Genomic DNA, 25,803 nt, shown 5'->3' with positions numbered 1-25,803 from the left:
GCAGCCTCCAGTATAGCCGCCAGGGACGCTGTAAGGAGAGAGATTTGCAGCCTCTAGTATAGCCGCCAGGGACGCTGTAAGGAGAGAGATTTGCAGCCTCCAGTATAGCCGCCGGGGACGCTGTAAGGAGAGAGATTTGCAGCCTCCAGTATAGCCGCCGGGGACGCTGTAAGGAGAGAGATTTGCAGCCTCCAGTATAGCCGCCGGGGACGCTGTAAGGAGAGAGATTTGCAGCCTCCAGTATAGCCGCCGGGGACGCTGTAAGGAGAGAGATTTGCAGCCTCCAGTATAGCCGCCGGGGACGCTGTAAGGAGAGAGATTTGCAGCCTCCAGTATAGCCGCCGGGGACGCTGTAAGGAGAGAGATTTGCAGCCACGTCCAGCCGTCATTTACCACTGACCTGGACCGAAGTCCCGTGAATCGAATCACTCATCTCTAGTCCCAACAGTCCCAAATACAGCGGACAGTCCCAGTTTTAGGTCTATGACCTACTGTTACAGGTTTTTGCTGAGTGTCACTCACGACCGCCCCCTGACAGCTCCTTTTGCCAGGGTAGAAAGAAATGGTAAGTCGGTGCGGCTACGCGCGTGGACAACATTTACCGCAGCGCGTTACACATAGTTTCTATCTGATATATAAAAGTGCTGAGGTGGGAATATTGACTATAAAGGCGCAGTCACACGCGGTAAAGCTCGTCCCAGGATGGCAACGCACTGCATGGAACGGCCGGCCCATTCTGTGTTATATGACCGTGTGACTGCGCCCCAGGGGTTCAGATAAGATCACAGAGAAAAAAAGTTCTAATAAACTTTGAGGTATCTGATAAGATAAAAAAGCTGGAAAATTCTACAAGTCCAATCCACAATAGGTCTAGAACAGGGGTCAGGAACCTTTTTGGCTAAGAGAGCCGTAAACGCCACATATTTTGAAATATAATTCCGCGAGAGCCGTACAATATGTTTAAAGGGCCATTGACAGATCAATCGCTCCAATGTTCACTTAGTACAGCAAGGAATGCTCCTCCCTGCTGTATAAAGCCACAACTGGACTGAAACAATGGTACTACACTCTGCTACAAACAGACACACACAACTCTGCTACAAACAGACAAACACACACAACTCTGCTACAAACAGACAAACACACACGACTCTGCTACAAACAGACACACACAACTCTGCTGCAAACAGACAAACACACACAACTCTGCTACAAACAGACACACACAACTCTGCTACAAACAGACAAACACACACAACTCTGCTACAAACAGACAAACACACACAACTCTGCTACATACAGACAAACACACACAACTCTGCTACATACAGACAAACACACACACACAACTCTGCTACATACAGACAAACACACACAACTCTGCTACAAACAGACAAACACACACAACTCTGCTACATACAGACAAACACACACAACTCTGCTACATACAGACAAACACACACACACAACTCTGCTACATACAAACACACACAACTCTGCTACATACAGACAAACACACACAACTCTGCTACATACAGACAAACACACACAACTCTGCTACATACAGACAAACACACACAACTCTGCTACATACAGACAAACACACACAACTCTGCTACAAACAGACACACACAACTCTGCTACAATCAGACAAACACACACAACTCTGCTACATACAGACAAACACACACAACTCTGCTATATACAGACAAACACACACAACTCTGCTACAAACAGACAAACACACACAACTCTGCTACATACAGACAAACACACACAACTCTGCTACATACAGACAAACACACACAACTCTGCTATATACAGACAAACACACACAACTCTGCTACAAACAGACAACACAACTCTGCTACAAACAGACAAACACACACAACTCTGCTACAAACAGACAAACACACACAACTCTGCTACAAACAGACAAACACACACAACTCTGCTACATACAGACAAACACACACAACTCTGCTACAAACAGACACACACAACTCTGCTACAAACAGACAAACACACACAACTCTGCTACATACAGACAAACACACACAACTCTGCTATATACAGACAAACACACACAACTCTGCTACAAACAGACACACACAACTCTGCTACAAACAGACACACACAACTCTGCTACAAACAGACAAACACACACAACTCTGCTACATACAGACAAACACACACAACTCTGCTACAAACAGACACACACAACTCTGCTACAAACAGACAAACACACACAACTCTGCTACATACAGACAAACACACACAACTCTGCTACATACAGACAAACACACACAACTCTGCTACATACAGACAAACACATACAACTCTTCTACATACAGACAAACAAATACAACTCTGCTACATACAGACAAATACACACAACTCTGCTGCTCTGTGGGGCCTGCACCCGCGGCTCGGCGGGTACAGCACCCGCGGCATCGGCGGGGCCAGCACCCGCGGCATCAGCGGGGCCAGCACCCGCGGCATCGGCGGGGCCAGCACCCGCGGAATCGGTGGGGCCAGCACCAGCCAGCAATCGGCGGGGGGGGATTGGCAGGGCATACATCTGGGGCAGGGGGTCGGGAACCTATGGCTCTTTTGATGGCCGTATCTGGCTCGCAGACAGGGCTCCTACCTGTCTATGGGAAGGATGCATGCACCGCGCTCCATCAGGCCGCGGTGCACGCTGATATTGGTAGTTCTTTGATGGCCTGATAAGCATTGGCGGCAGTGGTGAGCGGCAGGGAGCATGGACTACATTTCCCATAACTCCCTGCATAGCCGCGCCGTCTGCAAGCACGCACCTGCGTCCAGGGCCGGCGTCAGCACCCGGCAAACCCGGGCAAATGCCGGGGCCCTGGAGAGCCGGGGGGGCCCACTCGGCCTCGTCAGTTCTCCTGTCCCTTGGCCGGGGCCCACTCGCCTTTATAGTTCTGCTGCCCCCGGCCGAGTTCCGGGGACCGCAGTCCTCGGCAGCAATCTGCGGCGCCGTCACTTTAAGGCGCGCAGACATCCTGTTTTGAATTTCATCTGTGGGCGGAGCTACCGCCTTCTCAGTCCCACAGATGAAGGAGGCGAGCTTCTGTCCGGCGCTGTGTGGGCCCCCTCTCCACCGTGACCTAATCGGGTAAATGCCCTCCCCGCCTCCCCATTATGGGCCCCGGTGAGCTGCTTCTAACCCCCCAGATGTATGCCCTGCCAATCCCCCCCCCCGCCGATTCCGCGGGTGCTGGCCCCACCGATTCCGCGGGTGCTGGCCCCGCCAATGCCGCGGGTGCTGGCCCCGCCGATGCCGCGGGTGCTGTACCCGCCGAGCCGCGGGTGCAGGCCCCACAGAGCAGCAGAGTTGTGTGTATTTGTCTGTATGTAGCAGAGTTGTATGTGTTTGTCTGTATGTAGCAGAGTTGTGTGTGTTTGTCTGTTTGTAGCAGAGTTGTGTGTGTCTGTTTGTAGCAGAGTTGTGTGTGTTTGTCTGTATGTAGCAGAGTTGTGTGTGTTTGTCTGTTTGTAGCAGAGTTGTGTGTGTTTGTCTGTTTGTAGCAGAGTTGTGTGTGTTTGTCTGTTTGTAGCAGAGTTGTGTGTGTCTGTTTGTAGCAGAGTTGTGTGTGTTTGTCTGTATATAGCAGAGTTGTGTGTGTTTGTCTGTATGTAGCAGAGTTGTGTGTGTTTGTATGTAGCAGAGTTGTGTGTGTTTGTCTGTTTGTAGTAGAGTTGTGTGTGTTTGTCTGTTTGTAGCAGAGTTGTGTGTGTTTGTCTGTTTGTAGCAGAGTTGTGTGTGTTTGTCTGTTTGTAGCAGAGTTGTGTGTGTCTGTTTGTAGCAGAGTTGTGTGTGTTTGTCTGTATATAGCAGAGTTGTGTGTGTTTGTCTGTATGTAGCAGAGTTGTGTGTGTTTGTCTGTATGTAGCAGAGTTGTGTGTGTTTGTCTGTTTGTAGTAGAGTTGTGTGTGTTTGTCTGTTTGTAACAGAGTTGTGTGTGTTTGTCTGTTTGTAGCAGAGTTGTGTGTGTTTGTCTGTTTGTAGCAGAGTTGTGTGTGTCTGTTTGTAGCAGAGTTGTGTGTGTTTGTCTGTATATAGCAGAGTTGTGTGTGTTTGTCTGTATATAGCAGAGTTGTGTGTGTTTGTCTGTATGTAGCAGAGTTGTGTGTGTTTGTCTGATTGTAGCAGAGTTGTGTGTGTCTGTTTGTAGCAGAGTTGTGTGTGTTTGTATGTAGCAGAGTTGTGTGTGTTTGTCTGTATGTAGCAGAGTTGTGTGTGTTTGTATGTAGCAGAGTTGTGTGTGTTTGTCTGTATGTAGCAGAGTTGTGTGTGTGTGTTTGTCTGTATGTAGCAGAGTTGTGTGTGTTTGTCTGTTTGTAGCAGAGTTGTGTGTGTTTGTCTGTTTGTAGCAGAGTTGTGTGTGTCTGTTTGTAGCAGAGTGTAGTACCATTGTTTCAGTCCAGTTGTGGCTTTATACAGCAGGGAGGAGCATTCCTTGCTGTACTAAGTGAACATTGGAGCGATTGATCTGTCAATGGCCCTTTAAACATATTGTACGGCTCTCGCGGAATTATATTTCAAAATATGTGGCGTTTACGGCTCTCTTAGCCAAAAAGGTTCCTGACCCCTGTACTACATTATCTGTGCTCAGATAGATATCACTGTGTTATCTGTGGTGTTACATAGGACTGCAGGTGACATCACTACATTATCTGTACTCAGAAAGATATCACTGTGTTATCTGTGGTGTTACATAGGACTGCAGGTGACATCTACTACATTATCTGTACTCAGAGATATCACTGTGTTATCTGTGGTGTTACATAGGACTGCAGGTGACATCTACTACATTATCTGTACTCAGAGAGATATCACTGTGTTATCTGTGGTGTTACATAGGACTGCAGGTGACATCTACTACATTATCTGTACTCAGAGAGATATCACTGTGTTATCTGTGGTGTTAGATAGGACTGCAGGTGACATCTACTACATTATCTGTACTCAGAGAGATATCACTGTGTTATCTGTGGTGTTACATAGGACTGCAGGTGACATCTACTACATTATCTGTACTCAGAGAGATATCAGTGTGTTATCTGTGGTGTTACATAGGACTGCAGGTGACATCTGCTACATGATCTGCACTCACACTGTGATCTGTGGTGTTACATAGGACTGCAGGTGACATCTACTACATTATCTGTACTCAGAGAGATATCAGTGTGTGATTTGTGGTGTTACATAGGACTGCAGGTGACATCTGCTACATGGTCTGCACTCACACTGTGATCTGTGGTGTTACATAGGACTGCAGGTGACATCTGCTACATGATCTGCACTCACACTGTGATCTGTGGTGTTACATAGGACTGCAGGTGACATCTGCTACATGGTCTGCACTCACACTGTGATCTGTGGTGTTACATAGGACTGCAGGTGACATCTGCTACATGATCTGCACTCACACTGTGATCTGTGGTGTTACATAGGACTGCCATCATTATGCAGTCATCTTTGCTGGGTGTATTTGGCATTATACAGAGCAGGTACACTCAGGGGTTTGTAGGTGTGGGGCTTTTTCCCGTGGGGTCCGCACTCACCCGTCTTCTGTGAGAAAGCAGAAACTCTCAGCTTCCTCTTACGCTCCAATGTCAGAGAAGTGAAATAGTTCCTCAGATCTGTTCCTTATTGTGACCACTTCTCACCGTGTACATGAAGTAGTCATCATCACCCCGTGAACTCAGTCCTGGACCTGCGCTTCTCGAGCTCTGCTACATCACCCATCATCTACATTGTGAAACCTCCGCCCTGAGCCGCGGATCCTGGAGGACAGCCAAGACATCAGACAGAAGAATAAGATGTGGCGAGACCTCACCTGCTGACAGCCATCGCTGCTGCCTCCGAGGTGGTCCTCAGGGTCTCCGGAGTCCTGAATGACAAATGTGCCCTAAATAACGGAACGATTCGATGGAAATCTGTAGAGACCGAGCGCCCGACTTCCTCTTCTTCAATTCAATGTTTCATGTTTCCTGTATTTAGTTTTGTAACTTTCATTATTTCAGACAGCGCTTGAGGTCAGTAATGGAAATATTCTGTTACATGCAGAGTCTGAACCAGTCCTAATAATCTACTGGAGATGGTCGCAATGTATACAGCACAATCTCTCCACTATACTGATACATTGCAGCAGCCCCTCAGCTGTGTGAGCAGAACTAGGTGAGCAGCAGTCCTCTAAGCTACAGGTATATTGTCCATGGGCAGGAGGCGACTACAGGGAATAGAGGCCCCGAGAAAGAACCATCTACAGGCCCCGAGCAAGAACCAGCTACAGGCCCTGAACAAGAACCAGCTACAGGCCCTGAACAAGAACCATCTACAGGCCCCGAGCAAGAACCATCTACAGGCCCCGAGCAAGAATCATCTACAGGCCCCGAGCAAGAACCATCTACAGGCCCCGAGCAAGAACCATCTACAGGCCCCGAGCAAGAACCATCTACAGGCCCCGAGCAAGAACCATCTACAGGCCCTGAACAAGAACCATCTACAGGCCCCGAACAAGAACCAGCTACAGGCCCCGAGCAAGAACCAGCTACAGGCCCTGAACAAGAACCATCTACAGGCCCCGAGCAAGAACCATCTACAGGCCCCGAGCAAGAACCATCTACAGGCCCCGAGCAAGAACCATCTACAGGCCCCGAGCAAGAACCATCTACAGGCCCCGAGCAAGAACCATCTACAGGCCCTGAACAAGAACCATCTACAGGCCCCGAACAAGAACCAGCTACAGGCCCCGAGCAAGAACCAGCTACAGGCCCTGAACAAGAACCATCTACAGGCCCCGAGCAAGAACCATCTACAGGCCCCGAGCAAGAACCATCTACAGGCCCCGAGCAAGAACCATCTACAGGCCCCGAGCAAGAACCAGCTACAGGCCCCGAGCAAGAACCAGCTACAGGCCCAGAACAAGAACCATCTACAGGCCCCGAGCAAGAACCATCTACAGGCCCCGAACAAGAATCATCTACAGGCCCCGAGCAAGAACCATCTACAGGCCCCGAGCAAGAACCATCTACAGGCCCCGAGCAAGAACCAGCTACAGGCCCCGAGCAAGAACCATCTACAGTCCCCGAACAAGAATCATCTACAGTCCCCGAACAAGAACCATCTACAGGCCCCGAACAAGAACCATCTACAGGCCCCGAGCAAGAACCATCTACAGTCCCCGAACAAGAACCATCTACGGGCCCCGAGCAAGAACCATCTACGGGCCCCGAGCAAGAACAGTCTACGGGCCCCGAGCAAGAACAGTCTACGGGCCCCGAGCAAGAACAGTCTACGGGCCCCGAGCAAGAACAGTCTACGGGCCCCGAGCAAGAACAGTCTACGGGCCCCGAGCAAGAACAGTCTACGGGCCCAGAGCAAGAACAGTCTATGGGGTTGAGCTCTGACAACCTCCCATCACTTCTTTGAAGAGTGGTTGTCAATGATATAATAAAGGGCGTGATATCGGTTAGCGATGAGCGAGCATAAAAAACCTTGATAGTCGAATTGAGCAGGACGGATGCTCGGACAGGCTGATTAGAGTAGTCAATATAATGGAAGTCAATGGGAAACGCGAGCATTTTTCTTGCAGACCCTCCCAGGAGGTCTGGCGGGCATGAAAGCTGCTGAAATGGATGGACATAGTATGGGAAAACGCCTGGACACATCTCTGCCTGCCAGGTCTCTGGAGGGAATAATGTGGGCAGAGTATTACACCACTTTTAAAGAGTGACAATAAAACATAGAAAACCGAAGATAAAATGGATTTTTCAGGAAAAAATGTTCTGAAACATTTCCTGTATGCGTACAAGGCAAAATAATAAAACACACAAAAACCCGCCTCCTCCACCCCTTAGGCTGTGTTCACACGTAGCGCTTTTGCAGTCTGATTGCTTTCAATGTTGAAAAAACGCTGAAAGAATTGCCCTGATCCTTCTTTAAATATAACACAGCAGTTTTCCATTTCAGTCAAGAAAAGAGGAATCGTGTGCATTAGATTTATGAGATCTCATCGCTTTTGCTGTAAAAATTAGCTTTTAATTTGCATAAAATTCATGAAAAAGAATTGCAACAATCCAATGTGTGAACAAAGCCTTAATAGCCGGGCCATCGCTCATTGTATTGCCCCGTTGCCTATGACTATAGTAGATGACATAGTAGAGGGGGAAATAAAACTCCCCCCGTCAGTAGGCCCTGGGAAATGTAATTGTAACAAAATGTAATTGTAACATTTTCCTAACTTATCTGGGCTGGGGGTGCGTGTGACCTGGTCAGACCCATTCTGTGTAATTTATGAAGAAGGCCTACGCGAGCAATGCAAGACCTGCCAAACATTAGAAGGAAGAGGGAATCCCATCCACCCTGTATTAGACAAAAGAGGCCTCATACACAAATGGTAGGAAATAGGACTGCTACATTCAAAGGCAATGCACTAAATGCAAGGGCTGCCAATTAGGAGAGACTGCAATACACCCTGGAAGACACCTAGAGGAGGACCTCAGAATTCAATTTTTTTCCATTATTAATGAGTGGGACTAATCTCACTAAAGTCTATGCACAAAGTACAAGAGCTGAAAACCATTTATCTCTGGGGGTACATAGCTTCTAGGAAACCACTGCTAAGGACAGGCAACAAGCAGAAGAGACTTGTTTGGGTAAAGAACACAAGGAATGGACATTAGACCAGTGGAAATCTGTGCTTTAGTCTGATGAGTCCATATTTGTGATCTTTGGATCCAACCACCGTGTCTTTGTAGAAAAGGTGAACGGATGGACTCTACATGGCTGGTTCCCACCGTGAAGCATGGAGGAGGAGGTGTGATGGGGTGGGGGGGGCTTTGCTGGTGACACTGTTGGGGATTTATTCAAAATTGAAGGCATACAGAACCAGCATGCCTACCACAGCATCTTGCAGCGGCGTGCTACTCCATCCGGTTTGCGTTTAGTTGGACCATCATTTATTTTTCAACAGGACAATGACCCCCAAACACACCTGCAGGCTGTGTAAGGGCTATTTGACTAAAGCCCGCTTTAGACGCTACAATATATCTTACAATGTGTCGGCGGGGTCACGTCGTGACGCACATCCGGCATCGTAAGGTACATTGTAGTGTGTAACAGCTACGTGCGATTGAATGTTAAAACGTTCATCGCATACACGTCGTTGAATCCTGACAAATTGCACGTCAGGTTGTGCAATGTTCCTGAGGCAGCACACATCGCAGTGTGTGACACCCCAGGAACATTGAACAGATCTTACCTGCATCCCGCGGCTCCAGCCGGCAATGCGGAAAGAAAGAGGTGGGCGGGATGTTTACGTCCCGCTCAGCTCCGCCCCTCCACTTCTATTGGCCGGCTGCAGCGTGACGTCGCTGTGACGCCGAACGTCCCTCCCACTCCAGGAAGTGGACGTTCGCCGCCCACATTGAGGTCATATGAACGGGTAACGTATGCGAAATCGTAAGATGTAAAGCAGGCTTTAGAAGGAGAGTGATGGGGTGCTACGCCAGATGACCTGGCCTCCGCAGTCACCAGACCTGAACCCAATCGAGATGGTTTGGGGTGAGCTGGACCGCAGAGTAAAGGCAACAGGGCCTACAAGTGCTAAGCATCTCTGGGAACTCCTTCAAGACTGTTGGAAAACCATTTCTGGTGACTGAAGCTCATCAAGAGAATGCCAAGAGTGTACAAAGCAGTAATCACAGCAAAAGGTGGCGACTGTGAAGAACCTAGAATAAAAGACATATTTTCAGTTGTTTCACACTTTAAGTATTTCACTCCACATGTTTTAATTCATAGTTTTGATGCCTTCAATGTGACTCTACAATTTTTAGAGTCATGAAAATAAAGAAAACTCTTTGAATGAGAATGTGTGTCCAAAGTTTTGGTCTGTACTATATATATACAGTTAGGTCCAGAAATATTTGGACAATGACACAAGTTTTGTTATTTTAGCTGTTTACAAAAACATGTTCAGAAATACAATTATATATATAATATGGGCTGAAAGTGCACACTCCCAGCTGCAATATGAGAGTTTTCACATCCAAATCGGAGAAAGGGTTTAGGAATCATAGCTCTGTAATGCATAGCCTCCTCTTTTTCAAGGGACCAAAAGTAATTGGACAAGTGACTCTAAGGGCTGCAATTAACTCTGAAGGCGTCTCCCTCGGTAACCTGTAATCAATGAAGTAGTTAAAAGGTCTGGGGTTGATTACAGGTGTGTGGTTTTGCATTTGGAAGCTGTTGCTGTGACCAGACAACATGCGGTCTAAGGAACTCTCAATTGAGGTGAAGCAGAACATCCTGAGGCTGAGAAAAAAGAAAAAATCCATCAGAGAGATAGCAGACATGCTTGGAGTAGCAAAATCAACAGTCGGGTACATTATGAGAAAAAAGGAATTGACTGGTGAGCTTGGGAACTCAAAAAGGCCTGGGCGTCCACGGATGACAACAGTGGTGGATGATCGCCGCATACTTTCTTTGGTGAAGAAGAACCCGTTCACAACATCAACTGAAGTCCAGAACACTCTCAGTGAAGTAGGTGTATCTGTCTCTAAGTCACCAGTAAAGAGAAGACTCCATGAAAGTAAATACAAAGGGTTCACATCTAGATGCAAACCATTCATCAATTCCAAAAATAGACAGGCCAGAGTTACATTTGCTGAAAAACACCTCATGAAGCCAGCTCAGTTCTGGAAAAGTATTCTATGGACAGATGAGACCAAGATCAACCTGTACCAGAATGATGGGAAGAAAAAAGTTTGGAGAAGAAAGGGAACGGCACATGATCCAAGGCACACCACACCCTCTGTAAAACATGGTGGAGGCAACGTGATGGCATGGGCATGCATGGCTTTCAATGGCACTGGGTCACTTGTGTTTATTGATGACATAACAGCAGACAAGAGTAGCCGGATGAATTCTGAAGTGTACCGGGATATACTTTCAGCCCAGATTCAGCCAAATGCCGCAAAGTTGATCGGACGGCGCTTCATAGTACAGATGGACAATGACCCCAAGCATACAGCCAAAGCTACCCAGGAGTTCATGAGTGCAAAAAAGTGGAACATTCTGCAATGGCCAAGTCAATCACCAGATCTTAACCCAATTGAGCATGCATTTAACTTGCTCAAATCCAGACTTAAGACGGAAAGACCCACAAACAAGCAAGACCTGAAGGCTGCGGCTGTAAAGGCCTGGCAAAGCATTAAGAAGGAGGAAACCCAGCGTTTGGTGATGTCCATGGGTTCCAGACTTAAGGCAGTGATTGCCTCCAAAGGATTCGCAACAAAATATTGAAAATAAAAATATTTTGTTTGGGTTTGGTTTATTTGTCCAATTACTTTTGACCTCCTAAAATGTGGAGTGTTTGTAAAGAAATGTGACAATTCCTACAATTTCTATCAGATATTTTTGTTCAAACCTTCAAATTAAACGTTACAATCTGCACTTGAATTCTGTTGTAGAGGTTTCATTTCAAATCCAATGTGGTGGCATGCAGAGCCCAACTCGCCAAAATTGTGTCACTGTCCAAATATTTCTGGACCTAACTGTATATATATATATATATATATATATATATATTGTGAGGTAACGTGGTCGGCTGCACGGCAGAAGACACGGGATCCAGGCACCAAAGGTCACAGCACACTGTTTATTACACAAACCAAAAGTCCAACAACAGTATACATGTGCTCCCTGGGCAGACACTCAGGGAGTTGTGTTCACTCCCTCACACTAAGGCCCCACGCCCATGTTCCTGTTTCCTGTTAACCCTTCCTTCAGCCTGCAGGGAAACGGGATAAACCCTGGAGTGGAGTTGCTTTCTATGCATGGAGGGAGCACAACCGGGGCGAGACGTACCGGCCGTCATAGATAACCCCGGTCACAGTCTCACATACCCCCCCCTCAGTTCAAGCGAGCGGGGTTGAACTCCCGCCATCAAACACGGGCCGCGGGACAAGGCATCGGCGTTGCCCTGCAACCTACCGGCCCGGTGTTCAACCGTAAACCAGAAGTTCTGCAGAGAAAGGAACCACCGGGTAACCCGGGCATTCCGTTCCTTGGCGGACCTCATCCAGACCAGCGGAGAGTGATCAGTCACCAAGCGAAACCGCCGTCCCAGCAGGTAATAGCGCAGGGACTCCAAGGCCCACTTGATCGCCAGGCACTCCTTCTCCACTACGCTATAATTCCGCTCGGGAGGGGTGAGCTTCCTACTTAAGAAGGTGACGGGGTGTTCCTCCCCCTGAACCACCTGAGACAGCACTGCCCCCAGGCCGACCTCTGAGGCGTCAGTCTGTACTATGAACTCCTTCCGGAAATCAGGGTGTACAAGAACGGGCTGTCCGCACAGGACCCCCTTCAGGGCCCGGAAGGAGTCCTCGGCCTGCGGAGTCCAGCGCACCATGACGGACTTCTTGCCTTTGAGAAGATCCGTCAAGGGGGCTGATAGTCCCGCAAAATTTTTTACAAACCTCCTGTAGTACCCCACGATACCCAGGAAGGCCCTAACCTGCTTCGTGGTCAGGGGTCTAGGCCACTTCTGGATCGCCTCAACTTTGTTAATTTGGGGCTTAATCACTCCTTGGCCTATTACGTAGCCCAAGTAGCGGGCTTCCGTGAGCCCCATCGCACATTTCTTGGGATTGGCTGTCAATCCGGCTGTTCGGAGCGCGTTCACCACCGCTTGTACCTGTTCCAAGTGGGTCTGCCACTCAGAGCTGTAAATAATGATGTCATCAAGGTACGCTGATGCATACGCCTGGTGGGGTTCCAGCACCAAGTCCATCAACCTCTGGAACGTGGCCGGAGCGCCATGTAACCCAAAAGGCAAGACAACATAGTGGAAGAGACCCTCCGGCGTAACAAAAGCGGTTTTCTCCTTGGCAGACACCGTCAGTGGCACCTGCCAGTACCCCTTGGTCAGGTCGAGCGTGGTGAAATATCGCACCTGTCCCAGCCTATCAATCAGCTCATCCACCCGGGGCATGGGGTAGAGATCGAACTTGGATACTTCGTTCAATCTCCTAAAGTCGTTGCAGAACCTTAAGGAGCCATCGGGTTTTGGTATTAGGACAATAGGACTAGCCCATTCACTCCGGGATTTTTCGATGACCCCGAGGCATAGCATTGTCTTCACTTCCTCTGATATGGCTTGTCTTCGAGCCTCCGGCACCCGGTATGACTTCAGGCGAACCTTCAGGTGGGGCTCGGTGACAATGTCATGTCGTATCAGACTGGTCCTACCAGGCAGCTCAGAGAAGACATCGGGGTTCTGCTGAACCAACCGTCTGGCCTCTCGCCTCTGTTGCTTGGTGAGGGCTTCTCCAATCCTTACTTCCGGTTCGTCCTCTCCGGAGGTCGCTGGAGCCGGATGTGAACGACCCGAAGAGGAGGGAGGTGGGGAAAAAACAGCCATCAGGCTTTCCCGTTCCTGCCAAGGTTTTAACAGGTTGACATGGTATATTTGTTCAGGTTTCCGCCTACCGGGCTGCAATACTTTATAGTTGACCACCCCGATTCTTTCCTTTATCTCGTAGGGGCCTTGCCACTGAGCCAGGAATTTACTCTCCGCAGTGGGGATCAATACCAACACCCGATCCCCGGGTTTAAAGGTCCGCACGGTGGCGTGTCTATTGTAGCGGCCGCTTTGCGCAGCCTGAGCCTCCTGTAAATGCTCCTTCACAATTGGCATGACCGCGCTTATGCGGTTCTGCATTTCTAAAATGTGTTCAATCACACTTTTATGGGGGGTGGCCTCTTGCTCCCAGGTTTCTTTTGCCAGGTCCAACAATCCCCGGGGATGTCGCCCGTATAACAATTCAAAAGGCGAAAACCCGGGGCGTGTCCAGGATGCTGAGCTGAGTGGACGTGGGGAAGAGGAGCTCCTGTTGACCCTCAGCTAAATCAGCACTTATCATAAGCACAAACCTACTCACCGGCTCTCAGGATGGGACCACGGAGGATTAAACCATCGCAACAGGCATCGGTGGCCCCCCCGCTGCACACCACGGCGCTGGATACTTTCTTGGGCCTGGAACAGGGTCCAGGGGAGGCCCGGACGCCATCTTTCCAGGAGCATGGAGGGGAAATGGAGGCACTGGCCCGGCCTGCTAAGCAGCAAGAGAAGGAGGAGTGGGTGAGCGGGGACACAGGGGAAAGTGGAGGAATCTCTGCAGCAGTTCCAACAGGGAATGCCTTGGCTCAGCAGCCCTGCACTGCATCGGATCCTCAGGCACAGCAGCAGCAGGCCCAGGAGCACATAGTGGCTGTGGGAGATAAGGTGGAGGTCGGGGGGCAGCCCTCCCCACTGCCGGGAGAAGGGACTGCAGCCACAGCTGGTAATATCAGGGAACAGAGCAGCCTGCTTCCCCCCTCTGGGCCTCGGTGTGGAGATCAACCTTCCCAGCTTCCCCAGCACCAGACTAAAACTCCAGTGTCTATTACTGCAGGTGCTCACCTTAAAGGGCCAGACACCTTCTATAAGGACATGCATGATTTCATAAGTAAACTTCCTTCTAAAGAGGACTTTCAATGCCTCATACGTGAGGTTAAAGCAACTTGCAGGTCAGAAATAGCTGAAGTGAGGAGAGATTTGCAGCAATTGTCTAGCAGAATTGAATCCCTGGAGGAAGAGCATGACATCACCAGATCCCATGTATCAGAATTACACAAACTGGCAACATCGCAACAAAAAATAATGGAGGATATGCAGTCTCACATAGAGGATCTCGACAACAGAGGACGCCGTTGCAATGTCCGTGTGAGGGGGGTCCCAGAGTCAGATGGGCCCGAGGACACAAACTCCATACTACAATCCATCTTTAATGAAGTGTTGGACGCTCCCCCTTCTAACATCATCAAGCTGTACAGGGCACACAGGGCTTTACAGCCGAAGAATTTATCCACCCAACCCCGGGACATCATTTGTTGCATTCACGACTTCTCCACCAAAGAACTGATCATGGCTAAGGCTAGAATGAGGCGCACGGCACCTGTGTTCAATGGCAAGGAAATCCAGCTTTTCCCGGATCTTTCTCGCATCACACTCCAGAAAAGGCGGCACCTCAAACCCCTCCTTACGAGCCTGAAGGAGCACCAGGTTCCATACCGCTGGGGTTACCCGTTTGCACTAACAGCGCGCAGAGGGGGTAAATCGGCGACCCTTCGCACTCCAGCAGATACCACTCTGTTCTGTGAAGCACTGGACATTCCAGCGGTCTGTATCCCAGATTGGGACTTGCAAAGGTTGGAAGGGCCGCCCCCTCCCGTGTGGTCCAAGGTGAGGGGTGGAGGGCGTGGGGCTTTGGGGGGGAGAGGAGGTAGGGGCCGCGGGTCGCCCCCCTCCCCGGCTCACCGTTGAGGACACTTCTTAACCTGGTTGGTGCCTATTTCTTATACCCTCTGAGTTCCAGTGGCTGAGCATGCTTTGTGATACTGTGACTCTCTCTACAGCAGGGGTGGGGAACCTTTTTTCTGTCGGGGGCCATTTGGAAATTTCTACCAACCTTCGGGGGCCGCACAAAATTATCAATGTTTAAATGACCCTGCTATATTGGGTGAAGCAATTAATTAACTGGGGGCATGGGGCTGGGGGCACAGACACCACACGCGGGGCTGGGGGCACAGACACCACACGCGGGGCTGGGGGCACAGACACCACACGCGGGGCTGGGGGCACAGACACCACACGCGGGGCTGGGGGCACAGACACCACACGCGGGGCTGGGGGCACAGACACCACACGCGGGGCTGGGGGCACAGACACCACTGGAGGGGCTGGGGGCACAGACATCACTGTGGGGAGGCACAGACATCACTGTGGGGAGGCACAGACATCACTGTGGGGAGGCACAGACATCACTGTGGGGAGGCACAGACATCACTGTGGGGGGAGGCACAGACATCACTGTGGGGGGAGGCACAGACATCACTGTGGGGGGAGGCACAGACATCACTGTGGGGGGAGGCACAGACATCACTGTGGGGGGAGGCACAGACATCACTGTGGGGGGAGGCACAGACATCACTGTGGGGGGGAGGCACAGACATCACTGGGGGGGAGGCACAGACATCACTGGGGGGGGAGGCACAGACATCACTGGGGGGGGAGGCACAGACATCACTGGGGGGGGAGGCACAGACATCACTGGGGGGGGAGGCACACACATCACTGGGGGGGAGGCACAGACATCACTGGGGGGGAGGCACAGACATCACTGGGGGGGGGAGGCACAGACATCACTGGGGGGGGAGGCACAGACACCACGGGGGGGGAGGCACAGACATCACTGGGGGGAGGCACAGACATCACTGGGGGGAGGCACACACGACTGGGGGGGATGCACACACGACTGGGGGGGATGCACACACGACTGGGGGGGATGCACACACGACTGGGGGGATGCACACACGACTGGGGGGGATGCACACACGACTGGGGGGGATGCACACATGACTGGGGGGGATGCACACACGACTGGGGAGGGTGCACACACGACTGGGGGGGGTGCACACAGGACTGGGGGGGGTGCACACAGGACTGGGGGGGTGCACACAGGACGGGGGGGGGTGCACACAGGACGGGGGGGTGCACACAGGACGGGGGGGTGCACACAGGACTGGGGGGGGGTGCACACAGGACTGGGGGGGGTGCACACAGGACTGGGGGGGGTGCACACAGGATGGGGGGGGTGCACACAGGATGGGGGGGGGTGCACACAGGACGGGGGGGGTGCACACAGGACGGGGGGGGTGCACACAGGACTGGGGGGTGCACACAGGACTGGGTGATGGGCCGCACATAGGATTGTGTGGGGGTGCCCACAGGACATTGGGGGGCTGCACACAGGACTGGGGGAGGGGTACACACAGGATTGGGGGGGTGCAAACAGGACTACTGGGTGATGGGCTGCACACAGGACATTGGGGGCCACACTGCGCTGAGTTTCATGCAACTCTGGGGGAGAGGGTTTACAGAACTGGTGTGGGGAGGCACAAAGCATTGGGCAGGGCACATAGCAGCAGAGGGTCGGCGCTGGACTCACAGCAGCATTGCACTCACATCACCGGAGTGCAGGAGCCGGACACTGCATCAGAAGGAGAAGGCGGGCACTGATCTCCGGAGGGCAGGGGGCGTGCACACAACGCTGGAAGCTGTGAGGCTACTGTAGACCCGCCCACAATTGGCACTGGCCGACGGGAGAACACATTGCAGCACAAACAGCAATGTGTGGATTTAAAGGGCCGGCGGCAGCAAACCGCGGTGACAGCACCAGCACTGCCTCCCCCGGGAATCTGCCCGGGGGCCACATAAAAGGTCATGGCGGGCCGCATGCGGCCCGCGGGCCGGAGGTTCCCCACCCCTGCTCTACAGCAAGCCTCTGACTGTCCATTGTGTCATCTGCGGCCCTCTGGGTCTGTTGAGCTGCATAAGGGGGGGGGCTGTAGCCACAATGATGCCGTGGGTGGTAGGGGGGTTGGCGGGAGCCCTGTCCCCTTACTTGGAGTTAGTGGTTGAGGTTTTTTGTTTTGTTTTTTTTTCCCTTGTTTCCTTTTGGCACGGGCCCGTGCCCACTGGACTGACCCCCGTGGGAGGGCTACTGGGGAGTGAGGTGGGTGGCTCTCTTAGCTCAGACGGGTTGGGGAACCTCCCTCTAGGTCTCTCCCTTCCGGGTTGACCCCCCGGGAATCTATGCCTAAGGTTTATGCATTTTGGTTAATGTTCTTAATTCATGTTCATTTCTATGTTTGTCCTTGTCTTCCCCCCTCCCCGATGTTTTTTCCTTATGTGTCCTTTCAGGTACCACCCCTTCTAGAGTCCCTGGGAGCTGCGGCCCTTTGTCGTATGGACCATCTCCTCTGGCCGGCTTCACAGGGGAAGTCATGCCCCCGACGGTATAGGTGTGCCATTAGCTTTTTCTTACTTCTAAGTTTTAGATATGACCCGCATTATCTCTCTTAACGTAAAAGGTCTGAATTCACCCCGTAAGAGGAAATTGCTGCTACAGGAACTGAAAACATCAGGTGCAGACATAGCCTTTATCCAAGAAACACATTTTGTGGAATCAAACACTTTCAAATTTGCGTCCCACCGCTTTCCCATCCATTACTCGGCTTACTCGGGCTCCAAGAGGGGGGGAGTTGCTATTTTAATATCCTCCAGTTGTCCTCTACAAATTACGGGTTCTCACTGCGATCCAGAGGGTAGATATGTGATTCTGGAGGGCCAACTGGGGGGATCCCCGCACATAATGGCCAACATTTATGCACCTAATGAAGGGCAGATACGCTTTCTTAAGAAAATACTCGATCTGATAGGCGGACTGGCACCGGCCTCTACGGTGTTGGGGGGAGACTTTAACATCCCTTTTTCGGAGGTGGCCGACAGACTCTCTGTGGGTGGACACCCTCCATCGGGTGCTTTGAAAAATTTGTCCCGGGACTTTCGTAGGCTCATTAGATCAGGGGCTTTATACGACGCTTGGAGGGTGGACCACCCGGGAGAGAAGGCCTTTCCTTCTACTCGCATCCGCATCAGACGCACACCAGAATAGACTATTTTTTCATTGACTCACAGCTGCTGGGGCGTCTTGAGAGGGTGGAAATGGGATCCATTACGTGGTCAGACCATTCCCCACTCATAATGGACTTCAAGAAAGATGGTCCTCGACCTAGGCCTCAGCATTGGCGCCTTAATGAATCTCTGATCAAAAATCCCGACACTAGGGCCTTTTTAAATAAGCAACTGGTCGAATTCTTTCAGTTGAACACGGGCACGGTCACGTCGCCGGCAACACTCTGGGAAGCTCACAAGGCAGTGATGAGGGGACTATGCATTAGAGAGGGCGCCAGGGCTAAAAAGAATGCCACAAGCCAGCGGGACTCTATAACGGCCCATCTTAAGCTACAGGAGGGGAGACTGGCGGCTGCCCCATCACTGACTATTCTTAGGAGAGTCATCAGCCTTAGGGAAAAGTTGAGAGACTTGGCAATTGGCAGAGCAGAAAAATTGCTAACCTTTTCCAAACAAAGATACTATGAAAGGAGTAATAAGGCTCATACCTTACTCGCCAGGCAGCTTAAGGAGCGCGCTACATCCTCATGCCCTCAGGCTCTGCGCGACGAAAAGGGCACTATCCACTATCACCCCGCTTCAATAGCTGACATTTTTTTCAATTACTACAACAAGCTTTATAACCTTCCGGTTCCCCCGGGCATGGCTTCGCGCGGGGCTGGGGCACTTGGGGACTATTTTTCGGCCCTTGAGCTCCCTTCACTGCCTTGCGGAGCAGCCGCGGCTTTGAATGAAGAGATTACTACAGAGGAACTGGAGCAAGTTCTGGAAGCCCTGCCTGGCGGGAAGTCACCGGGCCCGGACGGCTTTACTTATTTTTATTACAAGGTGTTTGCGGCGGAGCTCCTCCCACACATGGCCGCCTTGTTTAACTCTTTCCTTCAGGGTGACCCTATCCCTCCATCCATGCTACACTCCCATTTAATCCTCCTGCCCAAGCCACCCAGGGACCCATTGGACTGTGCTAATTATAGACCAATAGCCCTTTTGAACTCCGATTTGAAGATGTTCACCAAGCTCTTGGCGGCCAGGCTTAATCGATGGTTGCCCCAACTCGTGTATAAAGACCAGGTGGGTTTTGTCCCTTGCCGTCAGGGGGGGGACAACACCAGGAAGGTCATAGACCTGGTGGATGTGGCAAATCGGACGAAGCAACAGGCGTTGGTGTTGAGTCTAGATGCAGAGAAGGCTTTTGACCGCCTTGCGTGGCCTTTTCTCTTCAAGACAATGGAGGTCTTTGGGATCTCGGGTGGCTTTATGCGGGCCTTGAAGTCCCTGTATAGCGCTCCTACGGCCTCTATCAAACTCCCCCTCCACATCTCTAAGCCTTTTCTCATCTCCAATGGCACCAGGCAGGGGTGCCCCCTGTCCCCCCTCCTTTTTGCACTATGCATAGAGCCCCTCGCGGCCTCGGTCAGGAGCAACCCAGACATCTCGGGGGTCCTGGTCAGGAATAAACCGTTTAAAATCTCACTTTTTGCCGACGATGTGCTCATTACACTTACTAACATCCATGTGTCCCTTCCAATTTTAATGTGCACCTTGGGTAGGTACGGGAGCCTTTCGGGGTATAAGATCAACTCTAGCAAAACGGAGGCAATGCCCTTGAATCTCGACCCGGTGGCCCTGGATTACCTGCGTTTGAATTTTAAGTTTCGTTGGAAGACAGATGCGGTCAAGTACCTGGGGGTTAACCTCACATCTACTTATGATTCCCTCTATAACCTTAACTTCCCCCCCCTTTTCCGAGAGCTGAGAACTCTTTTGAGTAAGTGGTTGCCCCTCCCTCTTTCGTGGATGGGGCGCATTGCGGCGGTTACAATGAGCTTGCTCCCAAAATTATTATATTTCTTTGAAACCCTCCCAGTTAAGGTACCAATAAAGGAGCTGAAGTCCCTTCAGGCGGCTATCCTTAGATTTATTTGGTGTAACAAACGTCATAGGGTGGCCAGGGAGGTGTTGATGGCTCGGAGAAACAGGGGGGGGCTTTCTGTCCCGGACATCCTAAAATACTATTGGGCGGCCCATCTTAGGAGGATCCCCTGTTGGGTGTCCCTTTGGGCATACAACAGGTGGACTGAGATTGAAAAACTTTGGCTGGCGCCTATACATCCAAACGCGCTCCTGTGGCCCCCGGCCCAGTGTGATTCGCCCCCCCCTCTTCTTGGACCGATGCAGTTCACTAGGGACCTCTGGGCATTTTGCATTAGAAGATTTCCTTTGGCATCCCCCTGCTCCCCTCTGGTGTCCTTCATATACCAACCCTTGCTCCCAAGCAGTCTGGAGTCGGACATGGTGCACCCCTGGCTCAAGGCAGGTCTATTCAGATTTGCAGACATTATAGATGGAAGTACAATGCAGATCCATTCTTTTGAGTACCTTAGAGATAAATTCTCTCTCTCTAATCGAGAGTTTTTCCAATATCTGCAGATCAGAGACTTGGCTGGCTCCTTGTTTGGCAGGGCAGGGGCCTCGATTCCCACAGATTTTGAGAAAATTTGCAGAAGGGGCACTGATACTAAGGGGCTGATTTCGGAAATTTACATTTTGCTTTCTGATTCACGGGAGGGGCCCGAGGGGTCTTTTCCATACATGCGGAAATGGGAGTCTCTATTGGGAAGGCGGATACTTCCTCAGGAATGGGCAGCAATCTGGGGAAACGCCTCCAAGACGTCAATATGCACACTATATAAGGAAAATATCTATAAAATTTTGCTATTTTGGTACCACACTCCAGATTTCCTTCATGGCATAGACCCCTCCATACCGGCTTGTTGCTGGAGATGCGGGGGAGGCAGGGGCACCATTCTGCACATATTCTGGTCCTGTCCAGGGATAGTCCCCTTCTGGGAGCGGGTTAGAGGGTTGATCCATAAAGTACTATATATAGAGGTTGATCTTGATCCCCTGATCTATGTTCTGGGTCTTGGGAATGGGGGATTGGGAAAAACGGCCTCTAAGCTTTTGTCCCACATCCTTACGGCGGCCAGATGCTTAATTGCAAAGAATTGGAGGCAGCCAGGGACACCCTCACTCCAGAGCCTCAAGTATAGATTACTGGACATTAGACGCATGGAACATCTCACGGCACTATTGCATGACACAGTTGACCGCTTCCAGGCCGTGTGGGCACCATGGGACTACTTTGCGGGACAGGAGGATCTGTGAGACTGAGGCCTATGGGTCCTATGGAAGGAGCATGGACTCTTGAAACCCTTCCCTCTTCCCTCCTATTTCTCCTCTCCCCTCCTAACCCTCCTCACCTGTCCTGTCATTGTTTGTCTAGGTTCGATAAGAATTGTGAATTTTATGTTTTATTTTATGTATGAAAAACGTAAATTGAAAATCTCAATAAAAATTCAAAGTTTATAAAAAGGCGAAAACCCCGTGGATGCCTGTGGCACCTCTCGTATGGCAAACATCAAATAGGGAAGCATCATGTCCCAGTCTTTCCCGTCTTTGGAAATCACCCTTTTGAGCATGGTTTTCAGAGTTTTATTGAATCGTTCCACTAACCCATCCGTCTGAGGATGATACACAGACGTACGCAACTGCTTGATCTGGAGTAGCCGGCATAGCTCTTTGGTCACTTTAGACATGAATGGGGTCCCCTGATCCGTAAGGATCTCCTTGGGCAACCCCACCCGGCAGAACACAGCAAACAACTCCCGAGCTATAAGCTTTGCTGCAGTATGTCTGAGAGGTATCGCCTCTGGATACCGGGTGGCATAGTCAACGATCACTAGGATGTGTTGGTGCCCTCTAGCGGACTTTACGAGGGGCCCCACCAGATCCATCCCTATCCGTTCAAAAGGGACTTCTATAATGGGTAAGGGTACCAACGGACTGCGAAAGTGGGCCAGGGGTGCGGTAAGCTGACACTCCGGGCAGGTTTCGCAGAACCGTTTTACCTCCCCAAAGACCCCGGGCCAATAGAACCTTTGCAATATTCGCTCCTGCGTTTTCTTGACCCCTAGGTGACCACTCATCAGGTGTTTATGAGCCAAGTCGAGGACCCGCCGGCGATATGGCCGGGGTACCACCAACTGCTCTACCCCCACGCCCCGTATTTCATCTACCCGGTAGAGTAAATCCTGTTTAAGAGCGAAATGGGGGTACCTTTCCTGGGCACCGGGCAGCTGTGCCACCCCGTCAACCACTGTCACCCGACTCCGGGCATGTATTAATTTAGGGTCCTGGAGTTGGGCTGTCCCAAACTTATCCGGGGACGCCTCCAACTCCGGGATGGGCTCGACCATCTCAGCCTCTCCTGCCAATACCTCTAGGGGCGACCTATCGGGTTCACATTCTGTCCCTATCATGGGGACCCCTACGGCAGGTGTCCCGGATTCGGGATTGTCGGGCTCAGGTCCCGGACTGTCCAATATTTGAGGGGACTTAGGAGGCCTCTTCCATAAAGTCCAAAAATAGGGCAGATCCCTTCCTAGGATCACGTCATAGGGAAGAGTGTTAAGAAGTCCCACCTCATGTTGCACCTGACCGCAAGGTGCTGTGATGGTGACAATCCCCGTGGGATAGTCTCGGCGGTCCCCATGTATGCAAACCACCCCCACGGTACGTCCTGTGGCCTTTACTTTAGCCCTCAAGGTGGATCGCACAAGGGTCACTAAGCTTCCGGAATCCAACAATCCTGTAACCGGACATCCATTCACCTGTATTTGGCACAAGTGGGGCTCAGTCTCCGGGGAGACAAGGTCAGCGGTACACACCGCCTGAGCATACATTGAACCCCGCCGGGTAACCCCACAATCCATGGGCTCCGTGGTGAGTGGACACTGGGCTTCCATATGTCCCACCCGCTGGCACCGCCAACATCTAATAGGGAAGGAAACCCCCTTGACGAGTTGTCGTTTAGGGTACATAGCCTTCCGAACCTCAGGGACGGCGGGCGCGGCCTCGGACGGGACGGTAGCGGTCTCCCGCACCGGTGTCAGCGGTGGGTCCTTGACTCTAGGCTTGGAGGGGCCGGACCGACGGGCGGTACGCAAAGTCTCAGTGTCCCGTATCAAGTCCTGCGTAGCCACATGCCGCTCCACCAGGCACACTAATTGGTCCAGGGTACTTGGGTCGCCCTGTCCTACCCACCGTTGAATGGTGACGGGTAAAGTGCGCACAAAGCGATCAACCACTACCCTTTCCACCATTTGCGCAGGGCTCAGAGTGTCAGGCTGCAACCACTTCTTTACCAGATGCAACAAGTCATATGCCTGGTAGCGTACGGGTTTGGCTTCCTCATAGAACCACTGATTTACCCGCTGAGCCCGTACATAGGTATTCACCCCCAACCGAGCAAGTATTTCGGCTTTCAGGGTCGCATATTCTATGGCGTCCTCGGTACAGAGGTCCAGGTACGCTTTTTGGGGCTCCCCCGTCAGATAGGGCGACAATACCTCAGCCCACTGGGGGGTCGGCAGCTTCTCCCGCTCGGCCACCCGCTCAAACACCGCCAGGAACGCTTCTACATCATCCCCTGGGGTCATCTTTTGCAACGCTTGTCTCACCACTTTCCGGACGCTGCCGTCGTCACCCGGTCCCGGGGTTGTTGCTGCCGGTCCGGCACGGATCGACTTGGCCAGGAGAACCATCTGTTCTTGGTGCCTTTTTTCCTGCAATTGCAAGGATTGCTGCTGACATTCCAACGACCGGAGCAGGTGTGCATTGGTCTGTTGCTGCTGTTCATTAGCCTGTTGTTGCTGTGCATTAGCCTGTTGTTGCTGTGCATTAGCCTGTTGTTGCTGTGCATTAGCCTGTTGTTGCTGTGCATTAGCCTGTTGTTGCTGTGCATTAGCCTGGGCCAGCTGCTTTAGTATGTCCTCCATGGCGTCACCGGGTTTGGGCTGTAGTATAGCCGCTCGAATCCAGAACATGTGCTACCGGGTCACCAGGGATGGATGCTACACCTCACCGGGCTGGCATGCCCGCATTCTCCACCATCTGTGAGGTAACGTGGTCGGCTGCACGGCAGAAGACACGGGATCCAGGCACCAAAGGTCACAGCACACGGTTTATTACACAAACCAAAAGTCCAACAACAGTATACATGTGCTCCCCGGGCAGACACTCAGGGAGTTGTGTTCACTCCCTCACACTAAGGCCCCACGCCCATGTTCCTGTTTCCTTTTAACCCTCCTTTCAGCCTGCAGGGAAACGGGATAAACCCTGGAGTGGAGTTGCTTTCTATGCATGGAGTGAGCACAACCGGGGCGAGACGTACCGGCCGTCATAGATAACCCCGGTCACAGTCTCACAATAAATATATATATATATATATATATATATATATATATATATATATATATATATATTTAGTGTGTGTGTGTGTGTGTATATATATATAAAAGAGAACTGTGGGCCTCATAAGCATTCTGTAAGCATTACGTGCCTATCAGTTATCATGTCCCCGGTGGCACTAAGCACCCACTCTGACAATGCGCTGGCGGCCGGGCAGGCTGCACCTCCACAAGGTACAGGGACTGGTTATGCCACGTGTCCTGTAGTTGTACAGCATAGAGGAATCACGGAGGATGGTGAGATGGTCGGCTATGCAATCCTTCACCATCTTCCTAAACCTTTCCCTCCTTGTCAGAGAACCCTGTGTATCAGAGCCTGGGCGCTGGGAGGGTCTATTGAACCTGTCCCAGATCTTTGATAGTGTCCCCTGCATCTGTCGGTCCCACGGTGTCTTTCCCTCTTCTCTATTCTGACCTCTGCCACCAGCATTGTCACATGGGAATTTTTGGACTATTTTGTTCAACTAGGGCCTTCTGGTTTTGCACCATTTTACTAAACCTCTCTGCCGCAGGAAGGAGACATGGAAAGTTCTTCTTGTAGATTGTGCACCCTTGTCGACCCAATCAGTAATCAGTGGTGGATAAAATGCATATAAAGCGAGGGTCACAGGAAAGGCAGCGGGACATAACGTCAGCCATGTGTGCCAGACCCCCAACAGGTAAGACTTCCCTGTCCCCACTAGGAGGACAACTACATTTACATATGTGACTGATATCAGCCCCTCTTATAACGCTCCAGTGCTGATATAACCCCAGACATTACATATGTGACTGATATCAGCCCCTCTTATAATGCTCCAATACTGATATAACCTCCAGACATTACATATGTGACTGATATCAGCCCCTCTTATAACGCTCCAGTGCTGATATAA

General features: G+C 51.2%; 1 protein-coding gene across 4 annotated transcripts in view; it reads right to left on the bottom strand.

Moving 5' to 3' along the window:
* The window catches only part of GPR65 (G protein-coupled receptor 65), a 257,710-nt gene that overhangs the window by 7,221 nt on the left and 224,686 nt on the right, over positions 1-25,803 (bottom strand). Inside the window, exon 1 of one of the 4 annotated variants that reach the window (XM_075330050.1) lies at positions 13,981-14,035. The exons of 1 other annotated variant lie outside the window; for it this stretch is intronic. The gene's annotated coding sequence lies outside the window, so the exon portion shown is untranslated. Of the gene's footprint in view, positions 1-5,595; positions 5,677-5,870; positions 5,943-13,980; positions 14,036-25,803 lie in introns of those variants that run through there. 2 more of the 4 variants (XM_075330049.1, XM_075330048.1) reach the window with 2 other exon arrangements.

This window comes from Anomaloglossus baeobatrachus, chromosome 12, assembly GCF_048569485.1.
Source record: "Anomaloglossus baeobatrachus isolate aAnoBae1 chromosome 12, aAnoBae1.hap1, whole genome shotgun sequence".
NCBI classification, from domain to species: Eukaryota; Metazoa; Chordata; class Amphibia; order Anura; family Aromobatidae; genus Anomaloglossus; species Anomaloglossus baeobatrachus.
This window is presented reverse-complemented; position numbering and strand designations above follow the sequence as displayed.